Source organism: Arachis stenosperma, chromosome 4, assembly GCF_014773155.1.
Source record: "Arachis stenosperma cultivar V10309 chromosome 4, arast.V10309.gnm1.PFL2, whole genome shotgun sequence".
Taxonomy (NCBI): Eukaryota; Viridiplantae; Streptophyta; class Magnoliopsida; order Fabales; family Fabaceae; genus Arachis; species Arachis stenosperma.
Window position 1 is genome coordinate 68970435 of NC_080380.1, and position 15499 is coordinate 68985933.

At 40.6% G+C, this 15499-nt stretch overlaps 1 non-coding gene across 1 annotated transcript; it reads right to left on the minus strand.

Annotated features, from left to right (window-relative positions):
- Window positions 1-1630: 1630 nt before the first annotated feature.
- On the minus strand, window positions 1631-1734 carry LOC130977319 (small nucleolar RNA R71). Its single transcript, XR_009085016.1, has one exon. It is a non-coding gene; the product is annotated as a small nucleolar RNA R71 (small nucleolar RNA).
- Between the last annotated feature and the right edge of the window lie 13765 nt (window positions 1735-15499).

The window sequence follows — 15499 nt, forward strand, 5'->3', positions numbered from 1 at the left end:
GTGCTCTGATCTTTGAATTCAATTGACTTGAGTGTTTTGTGTGTCTCATATGCATTCTCATTAGTGTCAGTAGTATACAAACTGCTAAGTTTGGTGTCTTGCATGCATTGTTATTTGATTTTAGTTGCATTTTGATTATTCCTTATTATTAAAAATCCAAAAATATTTTTAATTTGTGTCTTCTCAAGTCAATAATACTGAGAATTGAAGATTCAGAACATACAGCAGAGGAATTGCACAGAAAAAGCTGGGCGTTCAAAACGCCCAGTGAAGAAGGACAGACTGGCGTTTAAACGCCAGCCAGGGTACCTGGTTGGGCGTTTAACGCCCAAAAGGGTAGTATTTTGGGCGTTAAACGCCAGAATGTGCACCATTCTGGGCGTTTAACGCCAGGATGGCTAAAGGGGGAAGAATTTGTTTTCAACTCAAATTTTTTTTAGTTTTCAAAATCTTTTCAAAATCAAATCTTTTTCAAATCAATTTTTCAATCAAATCTTTTTCAAAAATCAATTTCTTTCCATTTTTAAAGATACTTGCTATCAATTAATGATTTGATTCAACATTTCAAGTATGTTGCCTTTTCTGTTGAGAAAGGTTTAATGATTGAATCATATCTTTTCTTGATAGCCAAGTTATTAATTTTTTTAAATCAAATCTTTTTAAAATTGTTTTTCAAATCATATTTTCTCAATCACATTTTTTAAACCATAACTTTTCAATCATATCTTCTTAACCACATCTTTTTCAAAATAGTTTTCAATAAAATCTTTTTGATTTCTGATTTTAAAATCTTTTTCAAAAAATCACTTTATTTCTTTCCCACTTTCATTTTCGAAAATTAAAGTAATGCTTTTCAAAAATGTTTTCAAAATCTTTTACTTAATTTTCGAAAATTACTTCCCTTCTTCTCACATCCTTCTATTTATGGACTAACACTACTCCTTAATGCGAAATTTGAACTCATTCTTCTCTGATAAGTTCGAATTTTCTACCTCTGTCTTCTATTTTTCTTTTCCTCTGACACCTAAAGGAATCTCTATACTGTGACATAGAGGACTCCATATTTTCTTGTTCTCTTCTCTCTCATATGAGCAGGAGCAAAGACAAAGGCATTCTTGTTGAAGCTGACCCTGAACCTGAAAGGACCTTGAAGCAAAAACTAAGAGAAGCTAAGGCACAACTCTCTGTTGAGGACCTGACCGAATTCTTCAAAGAAGAAGAAGCCATGGCAGCCGAAAACAACAACAATGCCAACAATGCAAGGAAGGTGCTGGGTGACTTTACTGCACCTACTCCCGATTTCTATGGGAGAAGCATCTCTATCCCTGCCATTGGAGCAAACAACTTTGAGCTTAAGCCTCAATTAGTTTCTCTAATGCAACAGAATTGCAAGTTCCATAGACTTCCATTGGAAGATCCTCATCAGTTCTTAGCTGAATTCTTGCAAATCTGTGACACTGTCAAGACTAATGGGGTAGACCCTGAAGTCTATAGACTTATGCTATTCCCTTTTGCTGTAAGAGACAGAGCTAGGACATGGTTGGACTCACAACCTAAAGAAAGCCTGGACTCTTGGGAAAAGCTAGTCAATGCCTTCTTGGCAAAGATCTTTCCACCTCAAAAATTGAGTAAGCTTAGAGTGGAAGTCCAAACCTTCAGACAGAAGGATGGAGAATCCCTCTATGAAGCTTGGGAAAGATTCAAGCAATTAATCAGAAAATGTCCATCTGACATGCTTTCTGAATGGAGCATCATAGGTATTTTCTATGATGGTCTCTCTGAACTATCCAAAATGTCTTTGGATAGCTCTGCTGGAGGATCTCTTCATCTGAAGAAGACGCCTACAGAAGCTCAAGAGCTAATTGAAATGGTTGCAAATAACCAATTCATGTACACTTCTGAAAGGAATCCTGTGAACAATGGGACAAGTCAGAAGAAAGGAGTTCTTGAGATTGATACTCTGAATGCCATATTGGCTCAGAACAAAATATTGACTCAACAAGTCAATTTAATTTCTCAAAGTCTGTCTGGAATGCAAAATGCACCAAGCAGTACTAAGGATGCTTCATCTGAAGAAGAAGCTTATGATCCTGAGAACCCTTCAATGGAAGAGGTGAATTACCTAGGAGAACCCTATGGAAACACCTATAATTCTTCATGGAGAAATCACCCAAATTTCTCATGGAAGAATCAAGAGAGACCTCAACAAGGTTTCAACAACAATAATGGTGGAAGAAACAGGTTTAGCAATGGCAAGCCTTTTCCATCATCTTCTCAGCAACAGACAGAGAATTCTAAGCAGAACCCCTCTGACTTAGCAACCATGGTCTCTGATCTAATCAAAACCACTCAAAGTTTCATGACTGAAACAAGATCCTCCATTAGGAATTTGGAGGCACAAGTGGGACAGCTGAGCAAGAAAATTACTGAACTCCCTCCAAGTACTCTCCCAAGCAATGCAGAAGAAAATCCAAAAGGAGAGTGCAAGGCCATAAACATGGCGAAATTTGGAGAGGGAGGAGAGGCAGTGATCGCCACTGAGGAAGACCTCAATGGGCGTGCACTGACCTCCACTGAGTTCCCCAATGAGGAACCATGGGAATCTGAGGCTCAAAATGAGACCATAGAGATTCCATTGGACTTACTTCTGCCTTTCATGAGCTCTGATAAGTATTCCTCCTCTGAAGAGGATGAGTATGTCACTGAAGAGCAAGTTGCTAAATACCTTGGAGCAATCATGAAGCTAAATGACAAGTTATTTGGAAATGAGACTTGGGAGAATGAACCTCCTTTGCTCACCAAAGAACTGGATGACTTATCTAGGCAGAAATTACCTCAAAAGAGACATGATCCTGGGAAGTTTTCAATACCTTGTACCATAGGCACCATGACCTTCAAGAAGGCTCTGTGTGACTTAGGGTCAAGTGTAAACCTCATGCCTCTCTCTGTAATGGAGAAGCTAGGGATCTTTGAGGTACAAGCTGCAAGAATCTCACTAGAGATGGCAGACAACTCAAGAAAACAAGCTCATGGACTTGTAGAGGATGTTTTGGTAAAAGTTGAAGACCATTACATCCCTACTAATTTCATAGTCCTAGAGACTGGGAAGTGCATGGATGAATCCATCATCCTTGGCAGACCCTTCCTAGCCACAGCAAAGGCTGTGATTGATGTTGATGGAGGTGAACTGATCATTCAAGTGAATGAAGAATCCTTTGTGTTTAAAGCTCAAGGATATCCCTCTGTCACCATGGAGAGGAAGCATGAAGAGCTTCTCTCAAATCAGAGACAAACAGAGCCCCCACAGTCAAACTCTAAGTTTGGTGTTGGGAGGCCACAACCAAACTTTAAGTTTGGTGTTGAACCCCCACATTCAAACTCTAAGTTTGGTGTTGGGAGGTTCCAACATTGCTCTGAGTATCTATGAGGCTCATTGAGAGACATCTGTCAAGCTACTGACATTAAAGAAGCGCTTGTTGGGAGGCAACCCAATGTTATATTTTATATATTTTCCTTTTGTTATTTTATGTTTTTTTGTAGGTTGATGATCATGAGAAGTCACAAAATCAATTGAAAAAGCAAAAACAGAATGAAAAACAGGAAGAAAAATAGCACACCCTGGAGGAAGATGTTGCTGGCGTTTAAACGCCAGTGAGGTTAGCAGTTGGGCGTTTAACGCCCAGTCTGGCACTATTCTGGGCGTTTAACGCCAGAAAGGGGCACCAGACTGGCGTTAAACGCCAGAAAAGGGCAAGAACCTGGCGTTAAACGCCAGGAATGGGCATCAGCCCGGCGTTTAACGCCAGAAATGGCTCAAAACGTGATTTTGAATGCCATTTGGTGCAGGGATGACTTTTCCTTGACACCACAAGATCTGTGGACCCCACAGGATCCCCACAAACCCTTCACCTATCAAATCCCATCTCTCTCTTCACCACTCACATCCATCCTTCATAAAACCCCACCTACCTCACCATTCAAATTCAAACCACTTTCCCTCCCAAACCCACCCATACATGACCGAACCATACTTCCCCCTTTTCCTATATATACCCTTCTTCACCCCTTCATTTTCACACAACCTAAACACCACTTCTCCCCCTCTTTGGCCGAACACAAAGCCATTCCCTTCTTCCTCATTTCTTCTTCTTCTACTCTCTTCTTTCTTCTTTTGCTCGAGGACGAGCAAACATTTTAAGTTTGGTGTGGTAAAAGCGTTGCTTTTTCGTTTTTCCATAACCATTTATGGCATCCAAGGCCGGAGAAACCTCTAGAAAGAGGAAAGGGAAGGCAAAAGCTTCCACCTCCGAGTCATGGGAGATGGATAGATTCATCTCAAGGGTGCATCAAAGACCACTTCTATGAAGTTGTGGCCTTGAAGAAGGTGATCCCCGAGGTCCCCTTTTCACTCAAAAAGGGTGAATATCCGGAGATCCGCCATGAGATCCGAAGAAGAGGTTGGGAAGTGCTTACCAACCCCATTCAACAAGTCGGAATCTTGATGGTTCAAGAGTTCTATGCCAATGCATGGATCACCAAGAACCATGATCAAAGTGTGAACCCGGATCCAAAGAATTATCTTACTATGGTTCGGGGGAAATACTTGGATTTTACTCCGGAAAATGTAAGGTTAGCATTCAACTTGCCTATGATGCAAGGAGATGAGCATCCTTACACAAGAAGGGTCAACTTTAATCAAAGGTTGGACCAAGTCCTCACAGTCATATGTGAAGAGGGCGCCCAATGGAAGAGAGATTCAAGAGGGAAGCCGGTTCAATTGAGAAGGCATGACCTCAAACCCATGGCTAGAGGGTGGTTGGAGTTTATCCAACGCTCAATCATCCCTACTAGCAACCGGTCCGAAGTTACTTTAGACCGGGCCATCATGATTCATAGCATCATGATTGGAGAAGAAGTGGAAGTTCATGAGGTTATAGCCCAAGAACTCTATAGGGTGGCGGACAAGTCCTCTACCTTAGCAAGGTTAGCCTTTCCTCACCTCATTTGTCACCTCTGTTATTCAGTGGGAGTTGACATAGAGGGAGACATCCCCATTGATGAGGACAAGCCCATCACTAAGAAAAGGATGGAGCACACAAGAGACCCCTCTCATCATGAGATCCCTGAGATGCCTCAAGGGATGCACTTTCCTCCGCAAGACTATTGGGAGCAAATTAACACCTCCCTAGGAGAATTGAGTTCCAACATGGGACAACTAAGGGTGGAGCACCAAGAACATTCCATCCTCCTCCATGAAATTAGAGAAGATCAAAGAATCATGAGAGAGGAGCAACAAAGACAAGGAAGAGACATTGAGGAGCTCAAACACTCCATTAGACCTTCAAAAGGAAGAACAAGCCGCCATCACTAAAGGTGGACCCGTTCTTTAATCTCCTTGTTCTTTATTTTCTTGTTTTTCGAAATTTATGCTTTATGTTTGTCCATGTTTGTGTCTTGTGATCATTAGTGTCTTAGTGTCTATGCCTTAAAGTTATGAATGTCCTATGAATCCATCACCTTTCTTAAATAAACATTGTTCTTAATTGAAAAAGAGAAGAATTGCATGAATTTTAAATTTTATAATAGTTTAATTATTTTGATGTGGTGGCCACACTTTTGTTCTCTGAATGTATGCTTGAACAGTGCATATGTCTTTTGAATTTGTGGTTCATGAATGTTGGCTCTTGAAAGAATGATGAAAAAGGAGACATGTTACTGAGGATCTGAAAAATCATAAAAATGATTCTTGAAGCAAGAAAAAGCAGTGAATACAAAAAAAAAAGAGAAGAAAAAAAAAACGAAAAAGAAAAAAAAGGGGGAGAAAGAAAAAGAAAAAAAAAGAAAGAAATAAAGTTGTGATACAAGGCAATAAGAGTGTGCTTAAGAACCCTGGACACCTCTAATTGGGGACTTTAGCAAAGCTGAGTCACAATCTGAAAAGGTTCACCCAATTATGTGTCTGTGGCATGTATGTATCCGGTGGTAATACTGGAAGACAGAGTGCTTTGGGCCACAGCCAAGACTCAATAAGTAGCTGTGTTCAAGAATCATCATACTTAACTAGGAGAATCAATAACACTATCTGGATTCTGAGTTCCTAAAGAAGCCAATCATTCTGAATTCCAAAGGATAAAGTGAGATGCCAAAACTATTCAGAGGCAAAAAGCTAAAAGCCCCGCTCATCTAATTAATACTGATCTTCATAGATGTTTTTGGAGTTCATTGCATATTCTCTTCTTTTTATTTTATTTGAGTTTCAGTTGCTTGAGGACAAGCAACAATTTAAGTTTGGTGTTGTGATGAGCGGATAATTTGTACACTTTTTGGCATTATTTTTAGTATGTTTTTAGTATGATCTAGTTAGTTTTTAGTATATTTTTATTAGTTTTTAGTTAAAATTCACTTTTCTGGACTTTACTATGAGTTTGTGTGTTTTTCTGTGATTTCAGGTATTTTCTGGCTGAAATTGAGGGACCTGAGCAAAAATCTGATTCAGAGACTGAAAAGGACTGCAGATGCTGTTGGATTCTGACCTCCCTGCACTCGAAGTGGATTTTCTGGAGCTAGAGAAGCCCAATTGGCGCGCTCTCAACGGCGTTGGAAAGTAGACATCCCGGGCTTTCCAGAAATATATGATAGTCCATACTTTGCCCAAGATTTAATGGCCCAAACCGGCGTTCAAAGTCACCCTCAGGAATTCCAGCGTTAAACGCCGGAACTGGCACCTAAATGGGAGTTAAACGCCCAAACTGGCATAAAAGCTGGCGTTTAACTCTAAGGAGAGTCTCTACACGAAAATGCTTCATTGCTCAGCCCAAGCACACACCAAGTGGGCCCGGAAGTGGATTTTTATGTCATTTACTCATCTTTGTACACCATTAGGCTACTAGTTTTCTATAAGTAGGACCTTTTACTATTGTATTTGACATCTTTTGATCTTTGGAACATTTTCTTTAGATTTTTTGATCACTTTGGGAGGCTGGCCATTCGGCCATGCCTAGACCTTTGTTCTTATGTATTTTCAACGGTGGAGTTTCTACACACCATAGATTAAGGTGTGGAGCTCTGCTGTACCTCGAGTATTAATGCAATTACTATTGTTCTTCTATTCAATTCCGCTTGTTCTTTGTCCAAGATATCACTTGTTCTTCAACTTGATGAATGTGATGATCCGTGACACTCATCATCATTCTCACCCATGAGCAAAGTGACTGACAACCACTCTTGTTCTACAAGCATACGAGGCTCTAGTGAATATCTCTTGGATTCTTTAATCGGAATCTTCGTGGTATAGGCGAGAACTGATGGTGGCATTCAAGAGAATCCGGAAGGTCTAACCTTGTCTGTGGTATTCTGAGTAGGATTCAATGATTGAATGACTGTGACGTGCTTCAAACTCCTAGCAGGCGGGGCGTTTGGTGACAGACGCAAAAGAATCGATGGATTTTATTCCGGCCTGACCGAGAACCGACAGCTGATTAGCCGTGCTGTGACAGAGCATTAGGAACTTTTTCACTGAGAGGATGGGAGGTAGCCACTGACAACGGTGAAACCCTTGCATAAGCTTGCCATGGAAAGGAGTAAGAAGGATTGGATGAAGACTGTAGGAAAGCAGAGAGACGGAAGGGAAGGCATCTTCATACACTTATCTGAAGCTCTCACCAATGATATACATAAGTATCTCTATCTTTATCTTTATGTTTTATTCATCATCTATACCCAATTGAGTCTGCCTGACTAAGATTTACAAGGTGACCATAGCTTGCTTCATACCAACAATCTCCGTGGGATCGACCCTTACTCGCATAAGGTTTATTACTTGGACGACCCAGTGCACTTGCTGGTTAGTTGTGCGAAGTTGTGTTTATGCCATGGTATTGAGCACCAAGTCTTTGGAGCCATTACTAGGGATTATTTGAGTTGTGAAAAGTATTGATCACAATTTCGTGCACCACATACCTTGCCAAGAGTTTTATTAGTTATTAATTTATTAATTCTTGCAATCTATTTCTCTTGCTTAAAACCTTTTTCAAACCCAAACACTGCTTTTTCCATAACCAATAATAAATCATACTTCCCTGCAATTCCTTGAGAAGATGACCCGAGGTTTGAATACTTCGGTTTATAAATTTATTGGGTTTTGTTACTTGTGACAACCAAAACGTTTGTACGAAGGGATTTTCTATTGGTTTAGAATCTATACTCACAACACGACTATACTTTTACAAAATTCTTTACTAACAAAAATCCTAACGTCAGGATGCCCATGAACTGAGGATCTCTGTTTCCCGTTGTGGGTATATTATGGGGTCAAGCTTTGCGCCGACTACCGGTAGTCACAAAGGAGTGGTATTCTTAACCACCAATACATATGCACGAAGGACACAATGGGAAACCATATCTGGGACTTATTCGTAGGTAATGTCGGGCTGTAGGGTGTAAACCGACACGTGAGCTTATGGCTTGCTTAGGACAGAAATGCATTATAATGTTTGCGCATTTGCATTTGGTTGTGTTTGCTTGTATTACTTCTCTGTGATTGTGTTGTTTGTAAATTATGATTTGTTTGTGTGTTGAATTGAGTCTCTTGTGCTAGTAGTTTGTGTTCCGCGGGTTACCTGAAACTATAGGTCGATCTCGGATGAGATCTTCTGTGCCGGTCGGAGCTGTCGTGTCTGACCTGTTGGACTTGGCGGTGCTGCTGATCCTTCGTCCCCAGAGGGTGGGGGGTACCTGCAAGGGACTCCTATGCTTAAGTTAGCAAGGGTATTAAGCAGGTATTGAGTAGTATCAGAGTATGAGTTATACCTGGGTGCTCCAGTGTATTTATAATAGTGTGGAGTGACCTTTCAGGAGATAAGATAGTTATCTTGTCTTATCTTATCTTTGAGTGAGTTCATCTTATCTTCAAGGGAACCGCCCTTATCTCTATAGGCTTGGACTACCTTAGGATTTGGGCCGTGTTCCTCTGTTGGGCCCTTTTTGGGCTTTTCCTAGTGATTGGGCCGAGCTCTCTGAGAAGAGGTCGGATTATCACGTCCTGAAGAGGTCGGTCGCTTTGTCTGTAGAACATCCCGGTTCGGACAGCTCGACCCAAGGTATGAACAGTGCTGATGACAGGTCATCATATACCCATTTTTCAAGCTAATTTCACTTGTTTTATTAGCCTTTATGCACTTTCTTGTATCTTAAGTAAGCAATTTGGAATGAAAATGCACAACTTCTTTAAATCAAGCAACCACCATTAAATTGATGCTAAATCATGAGATTTAAGCAAGAATTAATTGAATTTTAATGAATTATAAGCCTTATGAGTTTAGAGATACTTTGAGTGGTTGTTTTGGTTTCTTGTAGGTGAAGAAAAGAAGAAAAGAGGAAGCGTGGCTTAAGAAAGCGTGGCCCAAGAGATAAGAAGTGTGGCGCATGGAAGGGAGGAAGCAAACATTGCCCTCCACAAGGGCACACTGCCCTCCAGGAGAGCAACATAATGAACCAAGCCTTGAAAGCAACATTGCCCTGCCCACAACAAGGGCGGAGCACAATTTGATGCTAAGGATCAAAGAGAGCAAAAACTCTGCCCTGCCCTCCTCAAGAGCAATATCGAGCTTCACCCAAGAAAAATTCAAAAGGAATTGCTTCATAATGCTTCCTATGGGTTTCAAACCCAAGGACAAAGAGGAAAGGAGTAGCGCTCAAGCACAATAAAATCAAGCAAAAATTAGCTTGCTTTCATTCTCCCAGGATCGAACACGGCACCATGAGGAAGCAAGGAACTAAGCATGACTTTGGTGCCAAGAAAACCAAAGAAAAGAAGTAGCGTGTGCCTCCACCAAGTTTCGAACTTGGGAATCCACCTTTGGCACATTGCCCTGCCCTCCACAAGGGCAGGGCAGCATTTTGTGATGCACGGCCAGCGCACAAGATTGGCACGCACCAAGGGAGTCTCGGCCAGCAGCAGCGCGCGCAGGCAGAATCTGGCGCACCAAGAAAACTCTGCCCTGCCCTCCACAAGGGCAGGGCAGCATCCTGCAGCACCACACGCACCAAACACGCACGCAACAAGGGCCGCACGCACCATTTCCTGCCCTGCCCTCCACAAGGGCAGGGCAGCCTCCTGGAAGCCACTTTTCTCATGGGCTGAAAATGGATTAAAAATCCAATTAAATTCATTTCTTTACCAAATCAAAAGCCCATCCAAATACCAAAATCCAAGAATAGAAAGTGTATAAATAGGAGATAGTTTGATGTAATTAGGACCTTTCTTTCACTTTGGATTTTTGAACCTTCTTTAGATTTTTGAATTTGGAGACTTCATTGAGAGCTAGGAACTGAGATTTCAGGGAATTGGGGAGGAGAATTGATCTCTCTTCTTCCTCGTTCTTGCTTGAGCATTTTTACTTTTCTTGTTTGAGTCTTGGGTGTGCAGAATTGAGGAATTTCTGCTCAATCTCCATTCAAGATCTCTTTAATTCCTCTTCTGCATAATTAAGCTTAATTACATTTCCTTTACTGCTTCTTCTTAAATTTCTCGTTAATTGCTTTGTGAACTTGGATCTGGGAAGGCAATTGAGATCTAGACTTTGCTATCTAGTCTCTGGAGTCCTGAGATCCCATTTTCCTTTTGGTTCTTCTGTGAACCCCTGCTGCAATTTAATTTCCCCTTCTGTTTGAGATTTAACATAATTCAAATCATCTCTTGCTTTGATAATTGTTGTAATTTACTTTCCCTTGCTTGAATTCTAACATCCCAATCCTCAAATCCCTTTTTCATTCAAGCAATTTATATTTCTTGCACTTTAAGTTACTGCAATTTACATTTCTTGCACTTTAAGTTTCAGTCATTTAATTTCTTGTTCTTTAAGATTCAGCACCTTTACTTCCAATTCTCTTTAATTTCTGCAATTCATCCCTCTCCCTTTACATTTCCTGCTATTTACTTACTGTTGGATACAATATCACTCAACCAATACTTGATTCGCTTGACTAAATCAACCACTGAACTAAAATTGCTCAATCCTTCAATCCCTGTGGGATCGACCTCACTCCTGTGAGTTTTATTACTTGATGCGACCCGGTACACTTGCCAGTGAGTTTTGTGTTGGATCGTTTTCCACACATCAAGTTTTTGGCGCCGTTGCCGGGGATTGAAATAGATTGACAATGATTAAGTGAAGTGGTGGTCTAGATCAAGCACTTTTTCTTTATCTTTAACTAACATGCTAACTGTTTGAATTTTTGCTTAAACTAACTAAAACTTCATTCTAGCAATAGATTGAAGTTTCACTGGTTTTCTGGATCTGTGTGTTTCTTATTGTGTGTTTGTATGTCAGGTACAGGAAGAGCTTCCCCTATTCTCTCGGAACTTGACCAAAGAATTCTTCGAAGAATAAGAAGAGCTGAAAGAGGGAAGAACGTTATTGGAGAGGAAGAATCTGAGGAGGAATTCCAAGAAATGGAAGGAGATCCATCAAATCCCAATCAACCAGAAGGAGGGGCCAACAATAACCCACAACAAAGAAGAGTACTGGCCTCCTACACATTTGCAAATGCTAGACATTGTGGGAGTAGCATTCTTACCCCTAATGTCAATGCAAACAACTTTGAACTAAAGCCACAACTCATCACATTGGTCCAAAACAACTGCTCTTTTGGAGGAGGGCCATTGGAGGACCCAAATCAACATTTATCTACCTTCTTGAGGATTTGTGACACTGTCAAGACCAATGGTGTACCTCTTGACAGTTACAAGTTGCTGCTCTTTCCATTCTCTCTCAGGGACAAAGCCACTCAATGGCTAGAAACATTTCCAAAGGAAAGCATCAACACTTGGGATGATTTGGTGAGCAAATTTCTTGCCAAATTTTATCCCCCTCAAAGGATCATAAGATTGAAGACTGAGGTGCAAACATTCACTCAAATGGATGCTGAAAATTTATATGAGGCATGGGAAAGATATAAGGCTCTGCTGAGGAAATGTCCACTAGAGATGTTTACTGAGTGGGATAAGTTACAGAACTTCTATGAAGGACTTACTCTGAAAGCTCAAGAGGCACTTGATCACTCAGCTGGAGGATCATTGCAATTGATGAAAACTGCAGAGGAAGCTCAGAGCCTCATTGATATGGTGGCTAACAACCAATATTTCTTTGCTCACCAAAGGCAACGCCAGCCATCACAAAGAAGAGGAGTAATGGAGCTGGAAGGAGTGGATTCAATCTTAGCTCAAAACAAAATGATGCAGCAGCAGATTCAGCAATAATTTGAGCTAATGGCCAAAAGAATTGATGGCTTGCAAGTAGCATCAGTGAGTGCCACAAGCCAACCATCAACCACATGGGTGCAAAATGAAGAAACTCAAGAGGAGCAACAACAAGAGCAAGTACACTATATGAACAACCAAAATTCTAGATCAAATGAAGTGTATGGTGACACCTACAATCCATCTTGGAAGAACCACCCAAACCTTAGGTGGGGAGACAACCACAATCAAACTCAGCAGCCATGGCAAAGGAACTCAACTCAAAACAATTGGAAAAACACAAACCACAACAACCAGCCAAACACTAACCAAAACACATACAGAAAACCACAAAACATTTACCCCAACTCAAACCATTATCCACCCAATAACCAACCAACTAACCAAAACACCTACCATCATCCATCAACACCCCAAAACCAACCAATCTTACAAGACTCTCAGAGGATCACTAATCTAGAACTGCTCATGGAGAAGATGATGAAGAACCAAGAATTGACAACAAAGAACCAAGAAGCTTCCATGAAGAGCCTAGAAAGGCAGATTGGAAAAATCTCCAAGCAGATTTCTATTGAAAGACCTTCAAGCTCACTACCAAGTGACACCATTCCTAATCCAAAAGAAGAATGCAAAGTCGTGCAATTAAGGAGTGGAAAGACATTGGTGGATGGCAACCAAGGAGCAACCAAGAAACTTGTGGAGAATGACACAAAACCAACAGAGAAAGATGGAGCTAATAACAAGGACATAACAAACAAGAATGACCCAGAAAAGCTCATAGAAGAGAACAACCAACCAAAGAACTTCAAGAAGGGAAAGCAGAACATGGAAGAACCAAATTCAAAACAGCAGCAAGTGGAAAAGAGTCCCACACCTTCACTACCCTATCCACAGAGATTCCAAAAAGAAGCAAAGGATCAACATTTCCACAAATTCCTTGAGACTTTTAAGAAGCTGGAAATCAATATACCGTTGGCTGAGGCATTGGAGCAAATGCCTCTATATGCCAAGTTCTTAAAGGAGCTCATCAATAAGAAAAGAAGTTGGAATGAGAAGGAGACTGTAATGCTCAGTAAAGAATGCAGAGCACTGATCAAAAAAGGGCTCCCTCCCAAGCTTGAAGATCCTGGAGGTTTCTTCCTACCTTGCACTATTGGAAGCCTATTCATCAACAAGGGGATGTGTGACTTAGGAGCAAGTATAAATCTAATTCCATCTTCCTTAGTAAGAAAGCTTGGCATAGGAGAGGTGAAACCAATACAGATGTCCTTGGAATTGGTGGACCAATCAGTGGTATATCCAAAAGGGTTGATTGAGAACCTTTTAGTTAAGGTTGACAAGTTCATCTTTCCGGCACACTTTGTGATCCTAGATTCAGCAGAGAATGAGAATGACTCCATAATACTTGGTCGACCATTTTTAGCCACTGCTAGAGCCATTGTAGACATAGAGCAGGGAGAGCTAACCCTCAGGATGCATGAAGAGAGCATCACCTTGAAAGTGTTTCCAGAATCACAAAGTAATGAAGAAACAAGCAAGACAAGTGACTGTCTTCCAAGGCAAGCAAACAACAACACAGTAAAACAGAAGAGTGAGCAGGTACAAGGAGGGGAAGGAATTCAAAAAGAGGCCAGGATGATAAACAAAAAGGGAGGTGTCACAACTCAAGTCACTGTCAAAGAAGACAGATCAACAAGAAATAAAAAGAAGAAAAACAAGAAGAAGGCTTACAAAGGGTGGAAGAAGAAAAAAATTCCAACAGAAGGATTTTCCAAAGGTGACAAAGTAAAATTAGTATATCAACAGCTGGGAACAGAAGATCATTACACTGTCAACCAAATACTCTCTCTCGAGCACATTGAAATTGAGCATCAAGGCACACAGAGAAAGTTTACAGTGAGAGGGGACAAATTGAGACATCACCAGCATCAACCACCTTAAAGGGAGTTCAATGTCAAGCTAGTGACTATAAAAGAGCGCTTCATGGGAGGCAACCCATGATTTAAGATTCTTGTCCTGCCTTTCATTTAATAAGTTGTGATTACCTGAGCATGATTTTGAACTTTCATATAAATACATACATTGTTTTGAAGCATATGTCAGACTTCTAAGTTTGGTGTGCCTTACTTGTTTTTCAAAAAAAGGGGGGGGGGGAGTTTATTCTTAGAACATATGCACAGTCACTTTTGATGAAGCATATAACCAAACACTAAGTTTGGTGTCTGCATGTGTAACAATGTTCAGAAGATCATTTCCTATTCATGGAATCAAAATTCTACAGAGAGGGATCATGCATCATTATATTTTTGATATATAAAAAAAAAGAGAAAATATATATATATATATATCATTGCTAAGCCATCTTCTCAGTAAGAGATAAGTTTGGTGTTCACCAACCTTTAGCAATTCTAATTAAGGGACACAATTGATCATTTATGAAAAAAAGAAACAAAAACATCTCTCTTCTTTATTTCAATTCACTTACCAACGTATACATTCATATCCTAAGGCTAGCTGTTTTGGTTTATTCAGGAAAAAGAGATTGAGACAAAAACAAGGAGGGGCCACGGCTAGGACAAGCTAAGTGAGGAGTGGTCACATGTGCCTAGAAAAGCGTGCTCCTTGGGAAGCAGAATTTGCATGCATGTATCATCGAATACCTAAATGCATGCAACCAATGAGAAGAGAATCCTCGTCAAAGCCTCAACAATGCATGCAGACCGTTCAATCCATGAACCTTCTGTATGATCAACTCAATCTCAACCCTTCATAAGCACCAACGAACTCCTTCCTCATTCATTATGGTTTTGTTAGAAAATATGAAGAGTTTGCCTATAAATAGCCGTTAGCACTAAATGGCTTACACATTCAAACCACCTTCACTTGTAAACCATAATCTCCTCTATTCCCAAAGTTAAAGCCAACAACTCCCTTCTTTTGCACAACAAAACCGAGTATCATCCCAAACACAACACATTTTTCCTTTACTCCCACTTTTCCCTTCTTCTCACCTTAAATCTAATGGCCTCCTCAAGTTCAAAAAGAAGGCCGGGAAAGGAACCAATGGTGACCGAGCCTCCATCATATGATTCAAGAAAATTTAGGTCCCAATTCCATGAAGGAAGATATCATAGATTCATGAAGACAAAGAATGTCATTTATGAGAAGGGGCTTGAGTTGAAGGACGGGGAATACCCCATCATGAGGCAAATCACTAAAGAAAGAAGGTGGGAACTTTTA